At 42.0% G+C, this 13,556-nt stretch overlaps 1 protein-coding gene across 1 annotated transcript in view; it reads left to right on the top strand.

Annotated features, from left to right (window-relative positions):
- Nucleotides 1–3,387: 3,387 nt before the first annotated feature.
- Nucleotides 3,388–13,556, top strand: part of LOC128696031 (kelch-like ECH-associated protein 1) — a 74,172-nt gene continuing 64,003 nt past the window's right edge. The window contains exon 1 of the mRNA XM_070095054.1: nt 3,388–3,519. The gene's annotated coding sequence lies outside the window, so the exon portion shown is untranslated. The remainder of the gene's footprint in view (nt 3,520–13,556) is intronic.

Raw genomic sequence — 13,556 nt, 5'->3', positions numbered from 1 at the left:
CTGTCTGTCTGTCTGTCTGTCTGTCTGTCTGTCTGTCTGTCTCTCTTTCTCTCTGTCTTTCTCTTTTTTTTTTTTTTTTTTTTACACAGGGTTTGACAAGGTTAAGGATCCCTAGCTTTATTGACAAGCTGTTTACAGGTTAAGGATTCCTAACTTTATTGGCAAGCTAAGAGCTGTTACCTACATCAGCTCATTTGAAAGCATTTTTATTGTTATGAGACATACAAGTAGGGAATAGGATGAAGTTGGAGCCATCTGTGGGCCAGCATTTTCATTTGATCAACTGACTTCATCTCGTTGACATCATTATGCTGTACGAATGTGTTCCATACTCGAGTCATCCTGGGTATGTATGATCTCAGATGGAGTGATGTTCTGGAGAAGGGTACAGCCAGAGTGAAGTTGCTGCTTTCTGCCTGTCTTGTGGCATAAAAGCTTGTTTCATGCTGTCCTCGAAGTGGATCCAAGTGTGGTATTTTGACAATATTGGCCTTGTACATAACAGTAAGGCCACCCACATCCCTCCTATGTTGAAGGCTCTGCTGAAATGACAGATCTATCCAAGATGGGTCCAGGCGAGAGATGAGACGTCTTGCTCTGTTCTCTACTCTGTCAAGCAGTCGCAGATGAGAGGGGGGGCAGGCAAACCAAGAAAGTGGAGCATACTCAAGGTGTGAGCGTACTTGTGCCTCGTACAGGATCTTGCAACCCCTACTGTCAAGCAGATGCGAGATACGGCGAAGTGCTGTAAGCTTCCTGGCTGCCTTGTTTGCAAGATTTACAACATGGTTCTTCATGGTTAGTTTGGAGTCAAATTTCACCCCAAGGATATCAACTTCTTCTCCAGGTGCCAACACCCTCCCATTCATCCTTACTACTGCACCAGCATTACCATCATGGTGCCTAGAGGCGATCATCATTTGCGTTTTCTCAGGTGCAAATGTTACTTGCCATCTATTTCCCCAAGCTGATATAGCTCTCAGCTGGTGATTGATGTAGCTTAGAGCAGCTGGCATTTCTTCTCTTGGATAAGTGAATGTCAGTGTACAGTCGTCTGCATATGCATGTGATTCTGGGATGAGATGAAGAAGGTCGTTGAAGTAGACATTCCATAACAATGGACCCAGCATGCTTCCTTGTGGAACACTTGCCCCAATAGGATGTCTTGCTGATTCCGTTCCATTGAGAACTACACTTAGAGATCTACCATGAAGGTAATCACTGAGGAGACATAGCATAGAGCCTGCACTTCCCAGTGCTTGAAGTTTTGCTAAGAGGCCCTGGTGCCACACCCGGTCAAGGGCGCCAGCAATGTCCAGTGCTACCACACAGCTGACTTTGGATTCATCCAGTGACTGGTGCCACTTAGTGGAGAGGTTTAATAACAGATCAGCAGCAGAGTAACCTTTCCTGAAGCCATATTGACGATCACAAAGTAGTGAGTGGTAGTCAAAAAACTCTGTCATTTGTCTTGAGATTATTGTCTCAAGGATCTTACCAGTGATTGACAGGAGTGACACTGGTCTGTTGTTGCTGATTTCTGCTCTGCTCTTCTTTTTGTGAACAGGGACTACATTTGCCTCTTTCCATAGAGAGGGCCATTTACACTGTACTAGGCAGTGCTGAAAGATGCGAGTTAGAGGTGCTGCTAGCTGGTCTGCACATCTTCTCAACAATCTTGGGCTCAACTTGTCTGGGCCCACAGCCTTTTCTTGGTCAAGCAATTTAAGAAGGAAGTGCACCTCCTCCTGCCTTATTGTCACCACTGACAATTTTGACACAGTTCTTGCAGCTAGCCAAGGAGGGTTCCTTGCTGGATCAGGAACTTGCATTTTGGTAGCAAAGTGTTCAGCAAAGAGGTCCGCCTTCTCTTGACTACTAGTAGAGGTGGTCCCATCCTGTCGATTTAGAGGTGGAATAAGTTCATCAGGCAGATAACCTTGTCTGTCCTTGACCAGGGACCACCAGGTTTTGGAGCCTACCCTACCTGATGCTAACTTTCTTTTAGTGTCCACCTCCCATTTAGCAATGGCCCACTTTTGAACATCACCCATATGCATACAGGCTTGCATGTGCAAGTTCCTGTTATAGGTGGTAGGATGTCTCTTATACCTTCGCCATGCTTTGTACTTAGCAGTAGCAGCCTCTCTACAACGAAAGCCAAACCAAGGCTGATCTGTAGGCTTTGTCACATATTGCCGGTGAGGAATGTGTTTTTGTTACAGATTAAGGATGTGTCCAGTGAAGGCTTTCACTTGGTTGTCAACATCCCCCTGGAGAAGAGCATTCCAGTCGGTGGTGGCGAGCTCAGAGCAAAGGGCTGGCCAATTACCTCTTTCCCATAGCCAGGTTGTGCGTGTGGACTCCTCACCTCGTTCTGTTGGGATCTTAAGTGTGGTAAAAACAGCCTTGTGGTCAGACGATCCAACGTAGCCGAGGGGTTGACAAGTGACTATGCCTTCTGCCAGATCACTCACTACTGGGTCAAGGGAGGAGCCAGAGATATGAGTAGGGAAATCAACAAAGTTTCTCATGTCAAACACTGCAAGAAGGTCATCAAAGTCCCTCTGTATAAGGTACTGGTTGAGGTCACCAACAATTATAATATGTTGACAGTTGTGTTGTAGCAGAAGGGAGTCAATATTTTCCATTAGGAAGTTGATAGGGTCTGCGTGTTGCCACTGAGGTCTGTACATTGCACATGCTAGTACAGAGGTACTAGTGTTTATACAGAGCTTGAAGAACATCATTTCAAGATGTGTAGGGGTGGCAACATCTATGTGCTGGGCATGAACACTTTTAGAGAAGCACACAGCAACACCACCTCCTTGCCCTTGCCTGTCTCTTCTCATCCATGAGGTGTAGCCAGCAATTCTTGCAAAATTTTCTGGAGTCCTGTCATCCAAAAATGTTTCAACAACAGCTATCATGTCGGGACGTCGAGTGTTCACAAAGCTGTGTGTGAGCTCTCCAACATTAGTAATGAAACCTCTAATGTTGGCCGACAGGATGCTGATAGACTGGCTCCTCTTTCTCTTTCTCTCCTCTCTCTCTCTCTCTTTCATTTTTTCTTTCTTTCTTCCCCCCCCCCTGTCCCTTTCCTCCCTCTCATTCCCCTTCCCTCCAAGCTACCAACAGGTTACAGACTGTACCACCAAGAAAACAACAAGTCACACCAAAAGCTACTAATAGACAAGTGTCTTGAAACCATGAATTCTTTAATGAAAACTGGTTACAAATTCCTTATTATTCACACTTGTCAAGTGCATATATGTCTTGCACGTGACAGACAGAGGATTGAACCCCCATCATTCCTCATATTGGATTACTCATTCATGTTTAGCACTTCACTTGAATATTATATATAATATGTAAGCCATAAATTACTAAATTGTTCACTTGTCAGGTGATTGTGGCAGTGGGTGGTGAAGACAACAAATTAGTATTGCGTTCAGTTGAGTGTTTTGATCCTCTGGCACACTGTTGGAGAAGCCTCTCGTGTCTGCCATTTGCTGTCAGGTGCGTTCTCAAGATGTTTCTTTGTGCTGTTTTTCATTTGGTATATAGTTTAAAAAAGTGTGTATGTTTATTAAGGCCTTAAATATTATTTTGACTATGTAAATTGATGAAAATATGGACTGACTTTGTTCTATGTACAGTAGGGCCCCATTTATATGGCAGGTTAGGTTCCAGGCAACTGCTGGAAAGTGGACACCGCCAGAAAGCAGAATGCCATTTTTTCTACTTATGAATGTATATGTATACAAATGCCAGATAACAAGTTTACAATAATATATATTAAGTTAGCAATTGAATTTATTTATTAACACATCATCCATTTCCCACCAAGGCAGGGTGGCCCGAAAAAGAAAAACTTCTGTCATTATTCACTCCATCACTGTCTTGCCAGAGGCATGCTTACACTATAGTTATAAAACTGCAACATTAACACCCCTCCTTCAGAGTGCCGGCACTGTACTTCCCATCTCTAGGAATCATGTCTGACCTGCCTGAATCCCTTCATAAATATTACCATACACTCCAACAGCACATCAAGTCCTAAAAACCATTTGTCCCCATTTGCTCCTATCTAACGTGCTCACACACGTTTGCTGGAAGTCCAAGCCCCTTGTACACAAAACCTCCTTTACCCCCTCCAACCTTTCCTAGGCCAACCCCTACCCCGCCTTCCCTCCACTACAGATTTATACACTCGAAGTCATTCTATTTCGTTCCATCCTCTCTACATGTCCAAATCATCTCAATAACCCCTCCTCAGTCCTCTTGGATAATAGTTTTGGTAATCCCACACCTCCTACTAATCTCCAAACTATGGATTCTCTGCATTATATTCACACCACACATTGCCTTCAGACATGACATCTCCACTGCCTCCGGCCTTCTCCTTGATGCAACATTCACCACCCATGCCTCACACCCATACGAGAGCATTGGTATAACTATACTCTCATACATTCCCCTCTTTGCTTTCATGGATAAAGTTCTTTGTCCCCACAGACTCCTCAGTGCACCACTCGCCTTTTTCCCTTTGTCAGTTCTATGATTCACCTCATCTTTCATAGTCTCATCTGCTGACATGTCCACTCCCAAATATCTGAATACATTCACCTCCTTCATACTCTCTCCCTCCAATCTGATATCCAGTCTTCCATTACCTAATTTTTTTTGTTATCCTCATCACCTTACTCTTTCCTATATTCACTTATAATATCCTTCTTTTACATACCCTACCAAACTCATCAACCAACCTCTGCAACTTCTCTTCAGAATCTCCCAAAAGCACAGTGTCATCAGCAAAGAGCAACTGTGACAACTCCCACTTTGTGTTAGATTCTTTATCTTTTAACCCCACATTTTTTGCCAACACCTGAGCATTCACTTCTCTTACAGCTCCATCTATAAATATATTGAACAACCATGGTGACATCAAGCTTCCCTTTCAAAGGCCTACTTTTACTGGGAAATGATCTCCCTCTGCTACATACTCTAACCTGAGCTTCACTATCCTTTTAAAGACTCTTCACTGCTTTCAGTAACCTAGAACTAGGCATTAAAAACAATAAAAAGTAAAATACACACAGTACACTCATTACTTACCTTAAGATATTTGTAGTCTTAATGTAGGGTAAGAGGTGAGTAGTATTTATTATAAGAGGTCAGGTGTGGTAGGTATGTCCACCCCACCCACACGTAATATATATTTCGCTCCTTAACTGTCCAAATGTAGATCTACATTGTTACCGATAGCACTCCAAACGTAGATTGTTTTATTTTTCCTGCCACCTAATTTGGCATGATTGGCCTGAGGTGCCTGGTCAGTACAGAATAGGTCTTAACACTTGGTGTGTGCAGTATTAAAAAAAATCTGAAACCACTAGTACCTTGTGGGAGCTCCAGTTGAATTCAGCTCTAGCTAGAGCAAACAGCATAGCAAACACCAGGGATACACTGATGTCAAGTTGTATTAACACTCCCCTTTTAAGTGGAAAGTGATGTTGACCCTGATTTTAGTGGCTTTGAGATGGATGTTGCCACAAGTGGTTGAGGAAATATCAAAAACCTCGATAATAACCCATGTGCAACATTTGTGCAACATCCCTTCAATTTTGATACCACTGGTAGTGTCATCCTGCCAGAATGTCCTATACTTTATGCCCTAAGTAAAGATAAACAATTCTGGAACATGTTTAATACATGTTTAACAGGCTGGGTGGCCAGATGGCTGGCCAGTGGCTGGGTGGGTGGGTCGCTGATTGACTTTGGCTGTCTCTATCTCCATCTGTCTGTCTATGTCTCTACCTGTCTCTGTCTATCTCTGTCTTACAGGTACACATAAATACAATTATACATAGTGTAAATTACCTAGGATAACCAAAAAAAAAAATCCAGACAAAAGTGCTATACTGTGCTTGTAGATATAAGGCATAATAATCATGACTGGCAAGTAATGTGCATTTTCACTTGTTCAGTATTCAGATGTGATGATTGCATCATGTGTAATACCTGTTGGTTCATGAGCAGCTCTCTGAGAAAGAGAGACAAGCAGACAGAGAGACAGGAAGACAGACACACAGGCAGACAGAAAGATATAAGCAGAGACAGAAATAAACAGAGACAGACCTAGACAGACAGACAGACAGACAAACAGATAGACATGTTCATGTAACTGTGAAAACAAATAAAGCCAAGGCAGTGTGCAATCAAGTGTCAATCCACTGCTGTACTGTCAGCAGTGGAGTGACACTCGTCTTACACCATGCTTCAAGGAGTTTCATATATACTCCAGCATTTCTAAAACATTGCTGGAACATATAAATACTTTTTACATATTTCTAGACAATAGTATATGACCAAAGCAGGGGAAAATGTTCACCCGTCAGTGTGTTTGTGGCTATTTGAATACTATTTCAGTACCTAATATTAGTGTCAGAACAAAGATTGCCTGTGAAATCACAAGAGCTTCTACAACTTGTAATTATCAGAATATAAAAATTATATAAATATATGTGTAGAGGAGAGAGAGAGATTTTGGGAAATGTTGAGTGAATGCGTGGGGAGTTCTGAACCAAGTGTGAGAGTACTTGTGGTTGGGGATTTCAATGCTAAAGAGGGTAAAAATGTTGTGGAGGGGTAAATGTAAATGGGGAGCCTTTAATTGAGTTATGTGTAGAAAGAGATTTTGTAATAAGTAATACATATTTTATGAAAAAGAGTATAAGTAAATATACAAGGTATGATGTAGCATGTAATGAAAGTAGTTTGTTAGATTATGTATTGGTGGATAAAAGGTTAATGGGTAGGCTCCAGGATGTACATGTTTATAGAGGGGCAACTGATATATCAGATCATTATTTAGTTGTAGCTACAGTTAGAGTAAGAGGTAGATGGGACAAGAGGATGGTGGTAACAACAAGTAGGAGGGAAGTGAAAGTGTATAAACTAAGGGAGGAGGAATTTCGGGTGAGATATAAGCAACTATTGGCAGAAAGGTGGGCTAGTGCAAAGATGAGTAGTGGGGGGGTTGAAGAGGGTTGGATGAGTTTTAAAAATGCAGTATTAGAATGTGGGGCAGAAGTTTGTGGTTATAGGAGGGTGGGGGCAGGAGGAAAGAGGAGTGATTGGTGGAATGATGAAGTAAAGGGTGTGATAAAAGAGAAAAAGTTAGCTTATGAGAGGTTTTTACAAAGCAGAAGTGTTATAAGAAGAGCAGAGAATATGGAGAGTAAAAGAAAGGTGAAGAGAGTGGTGAGAGAGTGCAAAAGGAGAGCAGATGATAGCGTGGGAGAGGCACTGTCAAGAAATTTTAATGAAAATAAGGAAAAATTTTGGAGTGAGTTAAACAAGTTAAGAAAGCCTAGGGAACGTATGGATTTGTCAGTTAAAAACAGAGTAGGGGAGTTAGTAGATGGGGAGATGGAGGTATTAGGTAGATGGCGAGAATATTTTGAGGAACTTTTAAATGTTGAGGAAGAAAGGGAGGCGGTAATTTCATGCACTGGCCAGGGAGGTATACCATCTTTTAGGAGTGAAGAAGAGCAGAATGTAAGTATCGGGGAGGTACATGAGGCATTACGTAGAATGAAAGGGGGTAAAGCAGCTGGAACTGATGGGATCATGACAGAAATGTTAAAAGCAGGGGGGGATATACTGTTGGAGTGGTTGGTACTTTTGTTTAATAAATGTATGAAAGAGGGGAAGGTACCTAGGGATTGGCAGAGAGCATGTATAGTCCCTTTATATAAAGGGAAGGGGGACAAAAGAGATTGAAAAAATTATAAAGGAATAAGTTTACTGAGTATACCAGGAAAAGTGTACGGTAGGGTTATTATTGAAAGAATTAGAGGTAAGACAGAATGTAGGATTGCAGATGAGCAAGGAGGTTTCAGAGAGGGTAGGAGACGTGTAGATCAAGTGTTTACATTGAAGCATATATGTGAACAGTATTTAGATAAAGGTAGGGAAGTTTTTATTGCATTTATGGATTTAGAAAAGGCATATGATAGAGTGGATAGGGGAGCAATGTGGCAGATGTTGCAAGTATATGGAATAGGTGGTAAGTTACTAAATGCTGTAAAGAGTTTTTATGAGGATAGTGAGGCTCAGGTTAGGGTGTGTAGAAGAGAGGGAGACTACTTCCCGGTAAAAGTAGGTCTTAGACAGGGATGTGTAATGTCACCATGGTTGTTTAATATATTTATAGATGGGGTTGTAAAAGAAGTAAATGCTAGGGTGTTCGGGAGAGGGGTGGGATTAAATTATGGGGAATCAAATACAAAATGGGAATTGACAGTTACTTTTTGCTGATGATACTGTGCTTATGGGAGATTCTAAAGAAAAATTGCAAAGGTTAGTGGATGAGTTTGGGAATGTGTGTAAAGGTAGAAAGTTGAAAGTGAACATAGAAAAGAGTAAGGTGATGAGGGTGTCAAATGATTTAGATAAAGAAAAATTGGCTATCAAATTGGGGAGGAGTATGGAAGAAGTGAATGTTTTCAGATACTTGGGAGTTGATGTGTTGGCAGAAGGATTTATGAAGGATGAGGTTAATCATAGAATTGATGAGGGGAAAAAAGGTGAGTGGTGCATTGAGGTATATGTGGAGTCAAAAAACGTTATCTATGGAGGCAAAGAAGGGAATGTATGAAAGTATAGTAGTACCAACACGCTTATATGGGTGTGAAGCTTGGGTTGTGACTGCAGCAGCAAGAAGGTGGTTGGAGGCAGTGGAGATGTCCTGTCTAAGGGCAATGTGTGGTGTAAATATTATGCAGAAAATTCGGAGTGTGGAAATTAGGAGAAGGTGTGGAGTTAATAAAAGTATTAGTCAGAGGGCTGAAGAGAGGTTGTTGAGGTGGTTTGGTCATTTAGAGAGAATGGATCAAAGTAGAATGACATGGAGAGCATTTAAATCTGTAGGAGAAGGAAGGCAGGGTAGGGGTCATCCTCGAAAAGGTTGGAAGGAATGGGTAAGGGAGGTTTTGTGGGCGAGGGGCTTGGACTTCCAGCAGGCGTGCATGAGCGTGTTCGATAGGAGTGAATGGAGACGAATGGTATTTGGGACCTGACGATCTGTTGGAGTGTGAGCAGGGTAATATTTAGTGAAGGGATTCAGGGAAACCGGTTATTTTTATATAGCCGGACTTGAGTCCTGGAAATGGGAAGTACAATGCCTGCACTCTAAAGGAGGGGTTTTGGGATATTGGCAGTTTGGAAGGATATGTTGTGTATCTTTATACGTATATGCTTCTAAACTGTTGTGTTCTGAGCACCTCTGCAAAAACAGTGATTTTGTGTGAGTGAGGTGAAAGTGTTGAATGATGATGAAAGTATTTTCTTTTTGGGGATTTCCTTTCTTTTTGGGTCACCCTGCCTCGGTGGGAGACATAAGAACATAAGAACGAAGGAACACTGCAGAAGGCCTACTGGCCCATGCGAGGCAGGTCCAAGTCTCCTACCGGCTTAAGCCAATGCACCCAACCTAGTCAGGTCAGGTCACATTAACTTAAGGGAGGAACACGGCAACTGACCTGGTAGCACAAGCTATCAGGTCTAACTCACACCCACCCACATCTACTCATGCATTTATCCAACCTATTTTTAAAGCTACACAACGTTCTGGCCTCTATAACGGTACTTGGGAGTTTGTTCCACTCATCCACAACTTTATTACCAAACCAGTACTTTCCTATATCCTTCCTGAATCTGAATTTTTCCAACTTAAAACCATTGCTGCGAGTCCTGTCTAGGCTAGATATTTTCAGCACACTATTTACATCCCCTTTATTTATTCCTGTCTTCCATTTATACACCTCAATCACATCCCCCCTAATTCTACGTCTTTCTAGAGAGTGTAGTTTCAGGGCCCTTAGTCTATCCTCATAGGGAAGGTTTCTGATACATGGGATCAACTTTGTCATCCTCCTTTGTACATTTTCCAGAGAATTTATATCCATTCTGTAATACGGTGACCAAAACTGTGCAGCATAATCTAAATGAGGCCTAACCAAGGATGTATAGAGTTGAAGAACAACCTGAGGACTCCTATTATTTATGCTTCTTGATATGAAGCCAAGGATTCTATTAGCTTTATTGCGAACACTTATGCACTGTTGTCTTGGTTTCAGATTACTGCTAACCAGAACTCCTAAATCTTTTTCGCAATCCGTAATATTAAGATCTACATTATTTAGTTTATATGTGGCATGGTTATTGTCCTGTCCAACATTTAGAACTTTGCATTTGTCTATATTAAACTGCATCTGCCACTTCTCCGACCACTGCATCAGTCTATTCAAATCTTCCTGGCGTGCTCGAATGTCCTCGTCAGAATGAATTCGACGGCCTATTTTGGTGTCATTGGCAAACTTGCCAATGTCGCTCTTTATGCCCTCATCTATGTCATTTATGTAGATTGTGAACAGCAGGGGGCCCAACACTGACCCCTGTGGAACACCGCTCGTGACGCTTCCCCACTCTGCTTTCTCCCCATTTATGCAAACTCTCTGCTGCCTATTTGTCAACCATGCCTCTATCCAGGAAAAAATTTCTCCTCCTATTCCATGTGGCTTTAATTTTCCTCAATAGTCTCTGATGTGGGACCCTGTCAAAAGCCTTACTGAAGTCCATATACACAATATCATATTCATTACCATGATCTACCTCCTCAAATACCTTAGTGAAAAAAGTTAATAAATTCGTAAGGCAGGAACGCCCCTTTGTAAAACCATGCTGAGATTCGTTGATTAATTTATGCTTTTCAAGGTGGCTACGAACTGCCTCGGCAATTATTGATTCCATAAATTTTCCCACTATGGAGGTTAGGCTTATTGGTCTATAGTTCGAAGCTAAGGACCTGTCACCTGTTTTGAAAATAGGTATCACATTTGCCATTTTCCACTTATCTGGCACCATGCCAGTTTGTAGTGATATGTTGAAAAGATTAGCCAAAGGTGTGCTAAGCTCCTCTTTACATTCCTTTAGAACCCTTGCATACAGTTCATCAGGGCCTGGGGATTTGTTAGGTTTTAATTTATCTATTTGCCTAAGGACCATGTCACTTGTGACCCTAATCGTGCACAGTTTATTATCGTCCTGTTCTACATAATTTATCATTACTGGAATATCGCTGGTATCCTCCTGTGTAAAAACTGAGAGGAAGTATGTGTTAAAAATTCTACACATTTCCTTATCACTGTCAGTGAGCTGACCCGAGGAACTTTTGAGTGGGCCTATCTTGTCCCTGATCTTACTTCTGTATACCTGAAAGAATCCTTTTGGGTTAGTCTTCGATTCTCTTGCAACTTTAACCTCATAATCTCTTTTTGCTTTTCTAATTCCCTTTTTTATTTCTCTCTTTAACTGAATATATCGATTTCTTAATTGCCCCTCTCCTCTTTTGATTTGCCTATATATGCCTCTCTTTTGACCAATCAGATATTTTAATCTATTGTTCATCCATTTAGGATCATTTTTGTTTGATCTGATTTCCCTATTTGGAACATAATTTGACTGAGCAGCTAGAACTATGCCCTGGAAAGCATCATATCGGCAACCATCACCACCTACCTGACCCTTAGTCAGGTCATTCCAGTTCAGCCCACCTAAGTAATTTTTCAGTCCTATGAAATCAGCCAAGCGAAAGTCAGGGACGGAGACTTGATTGCCATTATTAGGGGAATTCCATGATATATTAAAACTGAGTGATTTGTGATCACTTTCCCCAAGCTCGTCATTAACCTCAAGATTATTAATTAGTGTTTCCCTACTGGCAAGAACCAAGTCAAGGAGGTTATTTCCCCTAGTTGGCTCTGTCACAAACCGTTTTAAAAAACAATCCTGGATCGTATCAAGAAAGTCACCTGACTCTAAATTTCCTGTCAAATTGCTCCAGTCAATCTGTCTATAGTTGAAATCTCCCATTAGCACAACATTTTCGTATGTAGATGCCTTATGAATTTCGTCCCATAGAAGTTTACTGCACTCCCTATCAAGTTTTGGGGCCCTGTAAATCACACCCAAAATTAGTTTTTCTCGGCCCTCAAGAAGCTGTAACCAAACAGATTCAGTGGCTGACGCTTCTAATTTAATATCTTGTCTAACACAACAATTTAAATTGTCTCTGACATACATCGCTACTCCACCACCTTTCTTGTTGACCCTGTCAGTGTGGAATAATTTATAGCCTTGTATGTGACATTCAGAGGGCATCTCTCTATCTTTCAGATTGAGCCAGGTCTCTGTTATAGCAATAATATCTATGTTTCCTGCACTTGCAATTAATCTTAGCTCATCTATCTTATTTCTTACACTCCTGCTATTAGTATAGTAAACCTTAAGGGAGCTAGTCCCTTGCTGCCCTCTGCTGTCCCCCTTTGTTCGCTGACCTGATCTATTGTCTTTATTTATAACTTCATGCTGAATGCCTTTTATACATTTACTGTTTCCAACCCAAGTGTTGCAACCTGCTTGTTTCCCACACACACCCATACCTCTATCTTCCATCAGTTTAAAATCATAGGCATTTCACCAATGGCCTTCTCAATCGAGTCTGCAAGTGCTACCACCCCAGCCCCAGAGAGATGTACCCCATCCCTTGCATACATATCATGTTTGCCATAAAAGTTGTTCCAGTTGTCAATGAATGGGATTGCAAGTTCCTTGCAGTATCTGTCTAGCCAGCAATTTACACCAATTGCCCTAGACAACCATTCATTTCCTACTCCCCTTCTAGGCAAGATGCTACATATGATTGGGATCCCTCCCTTAGACTTAATGAAATCTATAGCTGACCTGTACTTATCTAGCAGCTCTTCTCTCCTACCCTTCCCAATATCATTTCCACCAGCACTGAGACAGATAATGGGCTTGTTCCCATTACCTGACATGATATTATCCAGCCTGTTGACAATGTCCCCAACACCAGCTCCAGGGAAGCACACTCTATCTCTCATCTTCTTATTCCTATTACAAAAAGCATGGTCAATATATCTTACCTGAGAGTCACCAACCACAAGAATGCGCTTACCTCCATTAGCAGGGGCAGTAGTACCCTTACCTTCATTGGCCACTGAAGTACATTCATCCTGAAGAACAGAGAAGCGATTTCCTACCTTCAGACCTTCACTCTTAACTTTCCTTACTCTGATGCGCCTCCCATTACTGTGAACCACTCGCCACTTGTAGCAGGTGCTGGACTGCTCATCACTGCTAGTAGCCGTTGCTACCTCCCCAACTACAGCCTCCTCACAGCGAGAGACAGACTGCACCTCACTGCTAGAAGCCTCATTCCCCACAACTCCAGCCACCTCACACTCTCTCCCAGACCCATTGAGGTGGACCTTCAGCCTCCTAATCTCCTCCTGGAGAAGCAAGACCTCCTCCTTCAACTCTCCAACCTCAATTTTTAAAACACTGCAGAAGCAAGCCATGCTTTGTAACCGTCCACGCTAATCCCCAAAGCAGCTCAGGGTCTGTGACCTCACGTGACGACTGACCACTGACCACTGACGGCCGACTTGTTGAAAAAAAAAATGTCC

This window comes from Cherax quadricarinatus, chromosome 48, assembly GCF_038502225.1.
Source record: "Cherax quadricarinatus isolate ZL_2023a chromosome 48, ASM3850222v1, whole genome shotgun sequence".
Taxonomy (NCBI): domain Eukaryota; kingdom Metazoa; phylum Arthropoda; class Malacostraca; order Decapoda; family Parastacidae; genus Cherax; species Cherax quadricarinatus.
The sequence above is the reverse complement of the archived record's forward strand: the minus strand, read 5'-3'. Positions and strand labels throughout refer to the sequence as shown.